At 38.7% G+C, this 11,151-nt stretch overlaps 1 protein-coding gene across 1 annotated transcript in view; it reads left to right on the top strand.

Annotated features, from left to right (window-relative positions):
• The window catches only part of CPNE4 (copine 4), a 511,472-nt gene that overhangs the window by 112,947 nt on the left and 387,374 nt on the right, over positions 1-11,151 (top strand). The gene's annotated exons all lie outside the window — the stretch shown is intronic.

The following is an 11,151-nucleotide window of genomic DNA, read 5'->3' as shown; positions in this document are numbered from 1 at the left end:
ATTTATTTATTTATTTATTTATTTATTTATTTATTTATTTATTTATTGAGACAGAGTCTAGCTCTGTCACCCAGGCTGGAGTGCAGTGGTGCAATCAAGGCTCACTGCAACTTCCACTGCCCAGGCTTAAGTGATTCTCCTGCCTTGGCCTCCTAAGTAGCTGGTACTACAGGCATGCATCACCATGCCCAGCTAATTTTTGTATTTTTAGTAGAAATAGAGTTTCACCATATTGGCCAGGCTGGTCTCAAACTCCTGACCTCAAGTGATCTACCTACCTTGGCCTCCCAAAGTGCTGGAAATACAGGCATGAGCCACCGTGCCCAGCCAGTTCTGTTGGATTTTCTGCACGTCCCTTGGCCTCTCACAGGCCTTATAGTCTCTGCTCCACATTCTCAGAACTAGTGAGATCTCTCTGCACAGTGCAAGAGTCCTGAGGGAGCAGATTGAATGTTTGGTGACAAGATTTTATACATACAAACACACAAACACAGATACACACATTTTTGTCTCTGCTTCTTTGGTCCTACTATCAGCACAAAAGAGGACTATGATAAAGCAAAAGTTATTTGTAGCAGGCTTTTTCATTGAACTAAACTCTGACTTTCAAGTTAAAATAAAGTTAATTCGTTTTTAAACCTCCCATAAACTAATTTCTTTACAGAACTTGCCAAAGAGTCCCACATGTTCAACGAACCGGTCCAACTTATAATAAAACCTATTTGTTTTAAAGGTTTTGGCCCAAACCAAAATACACAAACAGCTTTTAACATGAACCTTTAATTTACAGTCTTGATCTATAATAATTATTTATCTTTAAATCATAGTTCTTTCAAATTATCTGAGCTTTAAGTGTGGGCACTTGGGCATTTACTATTAATATATTGTGGACCACAGGACAGGAGAAATGGAAACAGACATAACACTTTTAGAGGACCTACTATATTTGTTATTATACTTGCTTCTTTTATGTCTGTTCTCTCCCCTAATTCTCACAATAGTCTTGGAAGGTAGCTATTACTTTCTCTCTTTTTTTAGAATAAGAAAACAGAGGCACAGAGAAGTTATGTCACAATTAGAGAATGTTCAGCAAATTAATGTCCATGAGTTTCCAAAGCACTTTTGACCATATGTTATGTCGCACCCAACTGATACTTATCCATTTGAACATCTCATGCCCTCCAGATGCAGCATGCTGTTTCTGTGTTTTCACCATTCTTTGATAACTGGTCTTACAGATGGGCATTTCCTGTCTTCTTTACTTAACTTCTTCAAATTTAGATCGGGCTCTGGGTTTAGCTTAAGACCCGTCTCTCCTAGTTTATAGATGAGGTAGTGATGATTCTGTGTAAAGCCACTAAACCAGTTCTGGCATGAAGAAGGCTGCTTGCACTCTTAACAATAGCGAAGGCATGGAATCAACCTAGGTGCCCATCAACAGTGGATTGGGTAAAGAAAGTGTGGTACATATACACCATGGAATACTACACAGCCATATAAAATAACAAAATCATATCCTTTGCAGCAACATGAATGCAGCTGGAGGCCATTGTCCTCAGTGAATTAATGTAGGAACAGAAAACCTAATACCACATGTTCTCACTTGTAAATGGAAGGTAAACATTGGGTACTCATGTACATAAAGATGGCAACAATAGAAACTGGAGACTACTAGTTGGGGGCAAGGGTTGAATAACTGACTGTTGAGTACTATGCTCAGAACGTGGGTGGGTGATGAGATCAGTCATACCTCAAACCTTAGCATCATACAATATGCCCAGGTAACAAACCTGCACATGTGCCCCCTGAATCTAAAATACAAGTTGAAATTATATAAAAAAGAGCCTGCTTGATAAATCGTACCTTTCTTCTCTCTTCTCTCTAGTTTGGACCAAAGCATCTCTATCTTCTCTGGGCTTTATGATCACTGACTTGGTCTTTGCTAATTACTTTGACGATTCATCATGTATCTACTTGCAGAACTCTCTTTTATATTAACCCTGGTAACAATGATTGTTTAGCACTTACTCTGTGCTCTATATCTGCATTGTTGCTCATTGAATCCTCACAGCGGTGCTAAGGTGGATCCTGTTATTAGTTCCATTTTGCAGGTGAGGAAAACAAAGTACACCTATCGTTATGGTTAGTAAACCATGGAGGTAGAATGTGAACTCCGGATATCTGATTAAAAAGCCTACACATTTAAATATCATACTCTCGTACCTTCCTTGAATAAATATTTCATGTACTTGATCACTCTGAAAGTTTTTCAAAGGCAGTGACCACGATTTATTATTTCAGAGCTCCTCATGGCACATGATCGAGTATTGGGTGTACGGTAGCTGCTCGGTAATTAATAAGTTGAATTTTAGGGGTCTTAGGGATAAAGGGAGAGTGTCTATGACTATGAACATCTCTTTGCAGTTATCTGTGAAATTATGAGAATTTGCCTCATTTGCTACTTGGACTGTTCACCTCCAGTGAAACAGACCAACACGAAGACTGGCGTCTGAGAGACCTGAGGGTGAAAGAATGTACTCTGGTGTTCTAATCCAGTTGGTGGTGGAAGTAGGAATAGTTTGGTTCTTTTTGCCCAGAAGTGACATCATTTCTTCTTGGGGGAATTGGGTTTCTGAGATGCAGAGGCAAAGTTGTCACTCTTGTCACCACCCTTTGGTGCCACCCAGTAAGTGTCAACTGTGTGGGAGCAATGTTGTCAGCCCATCAGGTGTGGACAGGAAGCCTTTATTCTGCTCATCAGCTTAACTTCTGGTTATGCCATAACACTGTAAGGATATCAGACCATCAGACATCTTCTTTACCTTCAGCCATTTACCATGTAAATCTGTCTTTGAGGTAGTATCAGTGACAAGCTCAATTTGGGGAGAGGGAGGAAGGAGAATCGAGGAGCAGTGCCCTTCTGGATGAAATGCTTGGAGTCTTACACCCATGAACATTTGGTTCTGAGGTTTGATGAACAAATGATGAACATTTGTTTCAGAACATTTGGTTCTGAGACGACACCATAGATCGTATTTGTTATATTTCTAGTTCAACTGACATTTTAAGGGCCTCGTTCCTGGTTCTGGAGATTTATTTTCTTATCAGCATCTGGAGCCACTGATTTTAAAATACCCCCACACGCAAGGTATCTGTCATCAATTGATTTAGGAGGCTCCACTTCCAGTCTGTCCTGCCTTGAATATTTGTCAAACAGTCCTTGATCCTTAGCCACTAGGATTTTGCAGACATGTAAACTAATAGCTACAGCATGTATGTGATAATTAGTGTAAGAGGACACTAAACCAGAACTGTAGGAACACAAATTAAGGAGTGACTAAGAAAGGTAAGGGGGAGGTCATGAAAATTTTGTCGAGGGATTAAAATTGGGCCAGGAAAGAGAAATAAATGAGTAAAAGTTTTTTCATGTAAAGAAATCTACATATAATTCCATGGGCCTTCTAGGACTTGAAAGTAGGAGAAGGAAAATGAGAACAGAGCAATTTAAAGTATCTGGGGAATAGTGGGCCTGGGACACAAATTAAGGAGTGACTAAGAAAGGTAAGGGGGAGGCCATGAAAATTTTGTCAAGGGATTAAAATTGGGCCAGAAAAGAGAAATAAATGAGTAAAAATTTTTTCACGTAAATAAATCTACACATAATTCCATGGGTCTTCTAGGACTTGAAAGTACGAGAAGGAAAATGAGACTACAGCAATTTAAAGTGTCTGGGGAATAGTGGGCCTGATGAGTAAAGGTAGGAAAAATCAGTGATTCTAGGCTAAGAAATGTAGGCTTTGGCCTGCACCTTTCAGGTATCCACAGAAGGATGTTGGGCAGCGGAGTGACCTGATCAGATCTGAGTTTAACAATTTGCCAAACGTTCCTAAGCAACGCATACCTGCTGACTGCAATGAGGAATAAATTACAATGGATCCAGGCTAGGGAGAATGAGAGAAGTGACTCTGACTCATTTGAGGTTTGTTTCCTTAGCTTTTGCCATATCTTTATTACTGCTTTCTTTTAATTAAATTTTGTCAATTTTAAAATATTCATATATTCACTTATTCACTCGCTTATTATAGTTTTCTTTTTAAGTATTGCCTAGTTAGATGTTAAAGATAATCTAAGAGGGTGTTGGCCCTTTAGTAAGAGAATTTTACCTCTTCATGATCAATCACATATTAGATAGGTTAACTCTATTTCTGCCACCTATTATTTATATTTTAAGTAAAATTTTATCTGAGTACAACAAACATACAGAATAGTACACACATTGTAAATATACAGCTGGGTGAATTTTACAAAGCAAACCCTCCTAAATCAAGATGTAGTTTATTTCTGCACCCCAGAAGCCTTCTTGTATCCCTCCCATCATTGCATTCACAAAAGGTAACCGTCGTTCTGCCTTTATCATTATAATTGATTTTGGCCTGATTTTGAACTTCACAAAATTGGGATCATACAGCATGTGCTGTTTTGTATTTAGCCTATTTTGTTCAACATTATGTCTAGATTTATCCATGTTAGCACGTGTATCAAACGGACATCCAGTTTCATTGCTATATGGCATTCCATCTTATGAACTGACCACAATCTAGTTATTCCCATCCTTTACTTAGGCTGCATGTTGCTGTTGTTATTTCTAATTTACTCATTCAGGATTAGAAAGAAATATATCCAGCTGGCATTTACCAGTGGACAGATTAAGTGGAGTCTCATCAATCCTCTTCACTATTCACTTAGTGCTAGCATTTGCTACTTCTCAGTTGAATCTCTGAAGGTCATCTTAATATACCTGACTTAAGTTGCTGAATCCAGCAGTCATTTATTTAGAGTGGACTTTCCAGGGTAGGGCTGGAACTCTGACTTAACCACAAGCTCAGCACCCAGTGTAGTACCTGAAAGACAGCACTTCCTACACTACACTATTTCCTGGTCATTCTCGCTTCAGCTCCCTACAACACTTTTCATAGTAAATAAAATATTCCCAAATGCAATATGCCTCTACCTGTTACTCTTTAGCCTCTAGCATTTTAAAACCGTTTTTTCTTCTCTGTTAATCATTTGTCTTCTAATGTGTTTCATTTGTCTTCTAATGTGTTTTTGTGATTAAATAATTTTGGGAAATATTATACACCATGTATCTCCTTTTTGGAGATTCACAGTGCAAATTAACATACTAATGACTCTAAAATGTCCTGTTACAAAAATCCGGTTTTATGTTATAAAGTCTACTGTTGTTCCTTTTAAGATTATCTATTAGCACCTCATAGAATAACAGTTCCATAGAACACAGCTCTGTAGAAAACAGCCGGAGGAAACTCCCCATGGTTTTTTTTTTTTTTTTTTAATTGCTTATTTGTTATTTGTTTTTTCCTTTCTGGTGTGATTGTCAGCTTCTGAGTCTGTCTATGGCTATTTTAATGGAAATATGGCAGACAACATAACAAGCAAACTTAATCTTTTCTAAATATTTATTTGCCTGTTCATTTCTCCATCAGCCTGGAAACTCCATGAAGATAGAAACCTTGTCTTTTCATCTTTGTATCTGCCAGTACCTACCATGGTTCTCAGCACATACTTGAAGTATTAAATAAATATTTTGTGTCCAAATGAGCGTGATATCACATTCTGGGACTTCCAGCATTAAGGGACTCAAATTGAATTGTAAAAGGAACCTAGATCTTGAGGTATGTAAAGGAAGGAAGAATAACATTATACACAAAATCCTGCACTTTTGAGTTTAAAAATCTGACTAAATTCTGCTTCCTCCAGTTTTGGGTTGTGCAATCTAGCAATTTATTTAGATTTTCTGAATCTCAATTTTCTCATTTGTAAAATGGAAACAATATCAATAGCTACCTTCCATAACTCTTGAAAGGATTAAATTTGATCGTATTATGGGAAGCACTGGGATAGACACATCATTATCCAAAAATGCTTGCCCATGAGTATTACATCTCATGCTCATTGCCTGTTGTTGTTGAGTATTCTACATCTGGTGCTTGTTTCTCTGGTCTCTCTCTACCCACACTGGGAACTGCAGATTTTCTTGTACTAGAGTTCTTTTCACGTTCAGTGGGGACTAGAAATCCACAAAATTCTCAGCTGCCATACACAAGGCATCTGCCAGATTTCTTCCTCGTCTGATAATGTCTTCCACAGTCTTGCCCTGGTCCACTGACTTGATCAATTCACCCAATGTTCCCTTCTACAGCAAGAGGCCCTCCGAAGTTTCTCTGTGCCAGTGGGGGATAACTTGTGTCTTTCTTTATCTATCTATTGCTGTCAAACTCCTTCAGTGAATATACATTTCTCACATTGTTACATGAAAGTAACCCCACCTGGTATTCAGACTCGAGAAGTCTCACTAGTAAAGAGAGAGAGAGAGAGAGAGAGAGAGCGCAAGAACATATGAATTTGTGTGTGTGTCTGTGTATGAATGTTGACATGCAGACACCACTCCTTCCATGTCTGTAGTGGCTTTCCTCCTCCCGAAAGCATCACTCAAGTGTCTGTGATCGCTGGTCATGAGTATGATTGCAGCGACAAACATGATGTATTTTCCAACATGTCCTCTCTTTCAAACATCCCTCTCTTCAACTTCAAAAACACTCGCCTCACATGCTACTTCTTCCTAAATTCTAGTCCCTTCTTTGTTTTCATCCATAGCAACACTATCAAGGTCATTTACCACAAAGCTTATGTTGTCCCACTTGGAAACTTTTAGCAGAAACATGATTACACATTGGACATTAAGGTTCCGCCACGTTAGAAATTCTAAGGGGAGCTTTGCTCCAATATTGTCCCCAAGGTCTTTCTTCATGAATTTCCACTTCACTCCTCCATGCATGTAGATTGCTGACATTGCTAGTGAATCATGCTATTCATTCTCATGCTGTCTCCACAAGTAAGGTGGGCAGTCACCACCACTCAACAGGCACTGGCAGATGATGAAAAGCCTAGCAGCTAAACTTGAGCCTGTTAAGTCTTTTGAGCACTTCTTCATCCATTCTCCACCAAATAGGGCAATGACAGACTTATCTTATAAAAGAGTCCTGTTTTCATGAGTTGCTTTGTTCTTCAGGAAAAACAAAGAAAATAAACAAACAGTAGTTCAGTATGTCCAGTGCATGTCTCTAGCCACAAGTTGCTATTTAGATTTAAATTAAAATAAAAGTAAATTAAAAATATATCTCCTCAATTGCCCTAGCCACAGTTCAAGTGCTTAATGGCCACCTGTGGCTAGTAGCCACTATATTGTCCATCACCAATACAGAATGTTTCCATCATTACACATATTTCTACTGGGCAATGCTGAACTAGAGATTGTACTCTTTATCCAGAAAAGGTATTTCTTTTTATACTTTGTTATCTATTCAAACCCCTCTTCTTTCCCAAAACACACCATGTTGTCCTCTGCCAACTAAGCGAGAGTATGTCAATTAAAAAGTACATGAAGCAATTCTTAAAGGAGACAGTATGGAAGCAGAACAAGACCCGTAAGTAGATCAGTCATCATGCTTTCTCAAGGAAACTGGCTTCTGGCTTCATATGTTGTCTGTAGTTTCTCCCGTTGAACATAAGAATAATCCTGCTCTTTTTTTTTCTTTTAAACTGGAAATGTAAAATCCACGTTGTGAGCTCCCCAGCTTCCTGTTAACGTGACCCTAGCGGAAGAATCCAAACTATGATTTTATTAAGAAGGGAAAATAACTGAACAAAACAAGACTGAGATTTGATCTTTCTACTTGGTAAATTTAGTTGCCTGAGAAACGAGAGCAAATTATTTCAGTGCCAAAATAATAAAACATTATTTAAATTTGCTTTTTCTCTCTTATTCAGGAACTATAGTTGCCTTTGTTATGCTGGGAATAGGAGGGGCTGTGACAGGGAGAAGATAGTCATTTATACTATTTCTCTTGAGATTTAGTTCAAGTTTAACTCTTAAAAGTTTCTGTCAGCATTTAAAATTATTCGGTTATATTTATACATCAAATTCTTCTCCTAAAGATAGGAAACATTTGAGTGCTATAAAGTTAATATAAATATGACGCAATAAACATAGTTACTTTCTGGAGAAATCTCATCTTTATGAATCATTGTTAGAGTCCAAATTGTAAGCCCAGAAGTTCCTAAGAACATCAATGTATCTGATTCCATATACACATACACATTTTCCCAAGAAGTTGCTTTTCAAGAAATGAGATCTCTGCTAGATATTTTCTTTTGGTCTCTCTGTTGTCTCAAATTATAAAGCTCAGGAAATGATTAGAATAATTATTTATTGCATCTGAGAGATTTGGTATGATATGTTCCAGAAAAACATTCATGTATGCATATTGTCCATTTTGAATGCATATGACAATTGTTATATTGTTAATTCATGTACTCATATTGTCACATTATTCATGAAAACCATGGCCTTTTGTGTTTCACATGGTTTGTATCTGTGTTTACTGGGTGTTGTAGCTCTATCTATAACTCCTCAAATGCTCAGTGTTTGAAATAATCAGTAGGGGCATTAAGTTCTTGGACCCTCAACTTGTTGATGAAGCTACCGTTGCATATAGAGTGACTTGAGCAGCCTTGGGAATAAAGGAAGTAAAGTGAATTTTTAAGTACTGCCAGAGCATAATCTCATTAATATATACACTACACCTTAGAGGTCTATTAGGATTGGAATAGGGTTGAAGTTTGCCTTGGTCTGGTCTAAAAAGAAAGAAATTGTTAAGCAAATTATAAATTATTTTATAAGAAATGGTCAAAAACACAGGCTTTAGAGACCACTAGATCCAGGTTTAATTCCTGGCTCTGTCACTTACTATGACATTGGGATAAGTTATTTAACCACCACATCTATAAAATGAGGCTGACAATACTGATCTCAAGAAGTTATCTCAAGGAATAAATAAAACAGTGTGGTTTATTACTGTAGTTAATATTAGTAGCTAGGAAAGCAAGTTTTTCTTTCTTTCTTTTTTTTTTTTTGAGACAGAATTTCACTCTTGTTGCTCAGGCTAGAGTACAGTGGTGCGATCTTGGCTCACCGCAACCTCCGTCTCCTGGGTGCAAGCGATTCTCCTGCCTCAGCCTTCCGAGTAGCTGGGATTACAGGCATGCACCACCACACCCAGCTAATTTTGTATTTTCAGTAGAGACATAGTTTCTCCATGTTGGTCAGGCCGGTCTCGAACTCCCAACCTCAGGTGATGCACCCACCTCGGCCTCCCAAAGTAACCTGGGATTACAGATGTGAGTCACCATGCCCGCCAAAAAGCAAGTTATATTTAAAAGAGAATTATTAAACATTGTATGTTTGATGAGGACAAAAAGTATAAGTATTTACAGCTTTTTCCTTTTCCCACCCTCTTGGGAAGAGTCAGTGTTTGTACTGCCAAAATGAGAGCAGAGGGGCCCTGAGCAGGGTGAGTAATGATTAAAGTCGTGAGAGGAAAGAAACCCAGATGGCAGATTAATTTACAAAATAAAGGACTCTCTGTGAAATGGGGGGAAAAAAGAATCTAAAATCTAAAGGACTTTAGAGAGAAGGGGAGGAGACAGAGGGAGAGACAGTCACCAGGTGACATTCAGGGACACTAGACGGGCCAAGAAAATTTTGGCAGATGTTCTGTGGTGTAAATCCCCACCTGTCACTTTTTTTGAGGGTCTTCTTAAGCAGCTAACCGACAAGGAAGCAGAAGAGCAAAGAGGTTAAGTTCTGTACGTGGAGGTCCTGAGTTCAAATCCTTGCTTTGCCAATTTGTGACTGGACAGCTATGTGCAGTTGTTGCACCTTTCTAGGGTGCAATTTCTTGCCTATGAAATGGAAATGGGTATCCTAATAGGACCTACAAAAGGATTATCCTGAGGATCTGATGACCTATTACTGAATGCTGGGAAGATATATAAGAATTTAAAGAATGTTCTATGAACCTAGTGGTCCAATTAAAAAACAACAGCAATGGCAACAGTAATTTGCATTTATTGAGTGCTCATTATGGCCCAGGTACTCTTCTGAGGACCTTATGTGGATTATTCACTGAATTCTGAACACAGCTCTACAAAGTAGGAACTATTATTATCCCCATTTTAAAGATGGCAAAACAGACACAGAGAATTCAAGTAACTTACTCAAGGTCACACAATAAGTAAATAGTGTTACTGGCAGTGAATCCATGTGAGTTTGCAATTCTTGCCCCCTCAGAAGAAAGAATTAGACCAAGGAGGCATAAGGCAGAAGGAGAGACCAAGGCAAGGTTTAGAGCAGAAGTGAAGTTTATTAAAAAGCTTTAGAACAGACACAAAAGGAAAGAACATACCCTTGGAAGAGGGCCAAGCAGGCAACTTGACAGACAAGTGCACAGTTTGACCTTTTGACTTGGGGTTTCATGTATTAACACACTTCTGGGGTCTTGCATCCCTTCTTCCCTGATTCTTCCCTCGGGGTGGGTTGTCCACATGCACAGTGGCCTGCCAGCACTTGGGAGGAGAGCACGAGCAGTGTGTTTACTGGAGTTGTACGCATGCTCATTTGAGGCATTCTTTCCTTACCAGTGGAATGCCCCTGATGGTTATATAGCAGTGAAACGGTACCATTTTGCCTCTTAATATGCATGCTTGAGCCTACTCGTCCAACTGCTGAAATCTTATCCAAAAGCTGCTGATCATCAGTTTCAGGTGTTTTATCTATGGAGACTGCCTTTCCCTGGCACTGGCTGTGACCAATTATTATTTTAGAGAGACAGTGTGACAACTGCCTGACCATCCTCTGATGGTCACCTGACATTCCTGATGGAGTCGGGGGGAGCCTTCTCTTACATTATTCATGCTTGACTAGCTGCCTACTTTAACAACAGTAGAGCTGTGATTCAAACTCAAATGCTCCAATACTAGGTCTGCACTCTTATCCCTGTGTTATCCTGTATCTCATATACGAGTGTCTGTTCCTAAGATAAGTAATATCTGGGGGAAGTTTGCCTTGTTTTATAGATGCTTGGTTTGTACTTAGCAACCTTGTTACTCAAGGTGTAGTCCGCAGGCTAGCAGGATCAACAACATCTGGGAGCAGGATCTCAGGCCCTCATCCACACTCTTGAAACAGAAACTACATTTTTTTTTTTTTTTTTTTTTTTTTTTTTTTTTTTT

This window comes from Piliocolobus tephrosceles, chromosome 2 (genome assembly GCF_002776525.5).
Source record: "Piliocolobus tephrosceles isolate RC106 chromosome 2, ASM277652v3, whole genome shotgun sequence".
Lineage (NCBI taxonomy): Eukaryota > Metazoa > Chordata > Mammalia > Primates > Cercopithecidae > Piliocolobus > Piliocolobus tephrosceles.
Note: the sequence above shows the minus strand (reverse complement) of the source record. Positions and strands in the feature narration are given on the sequence as shown.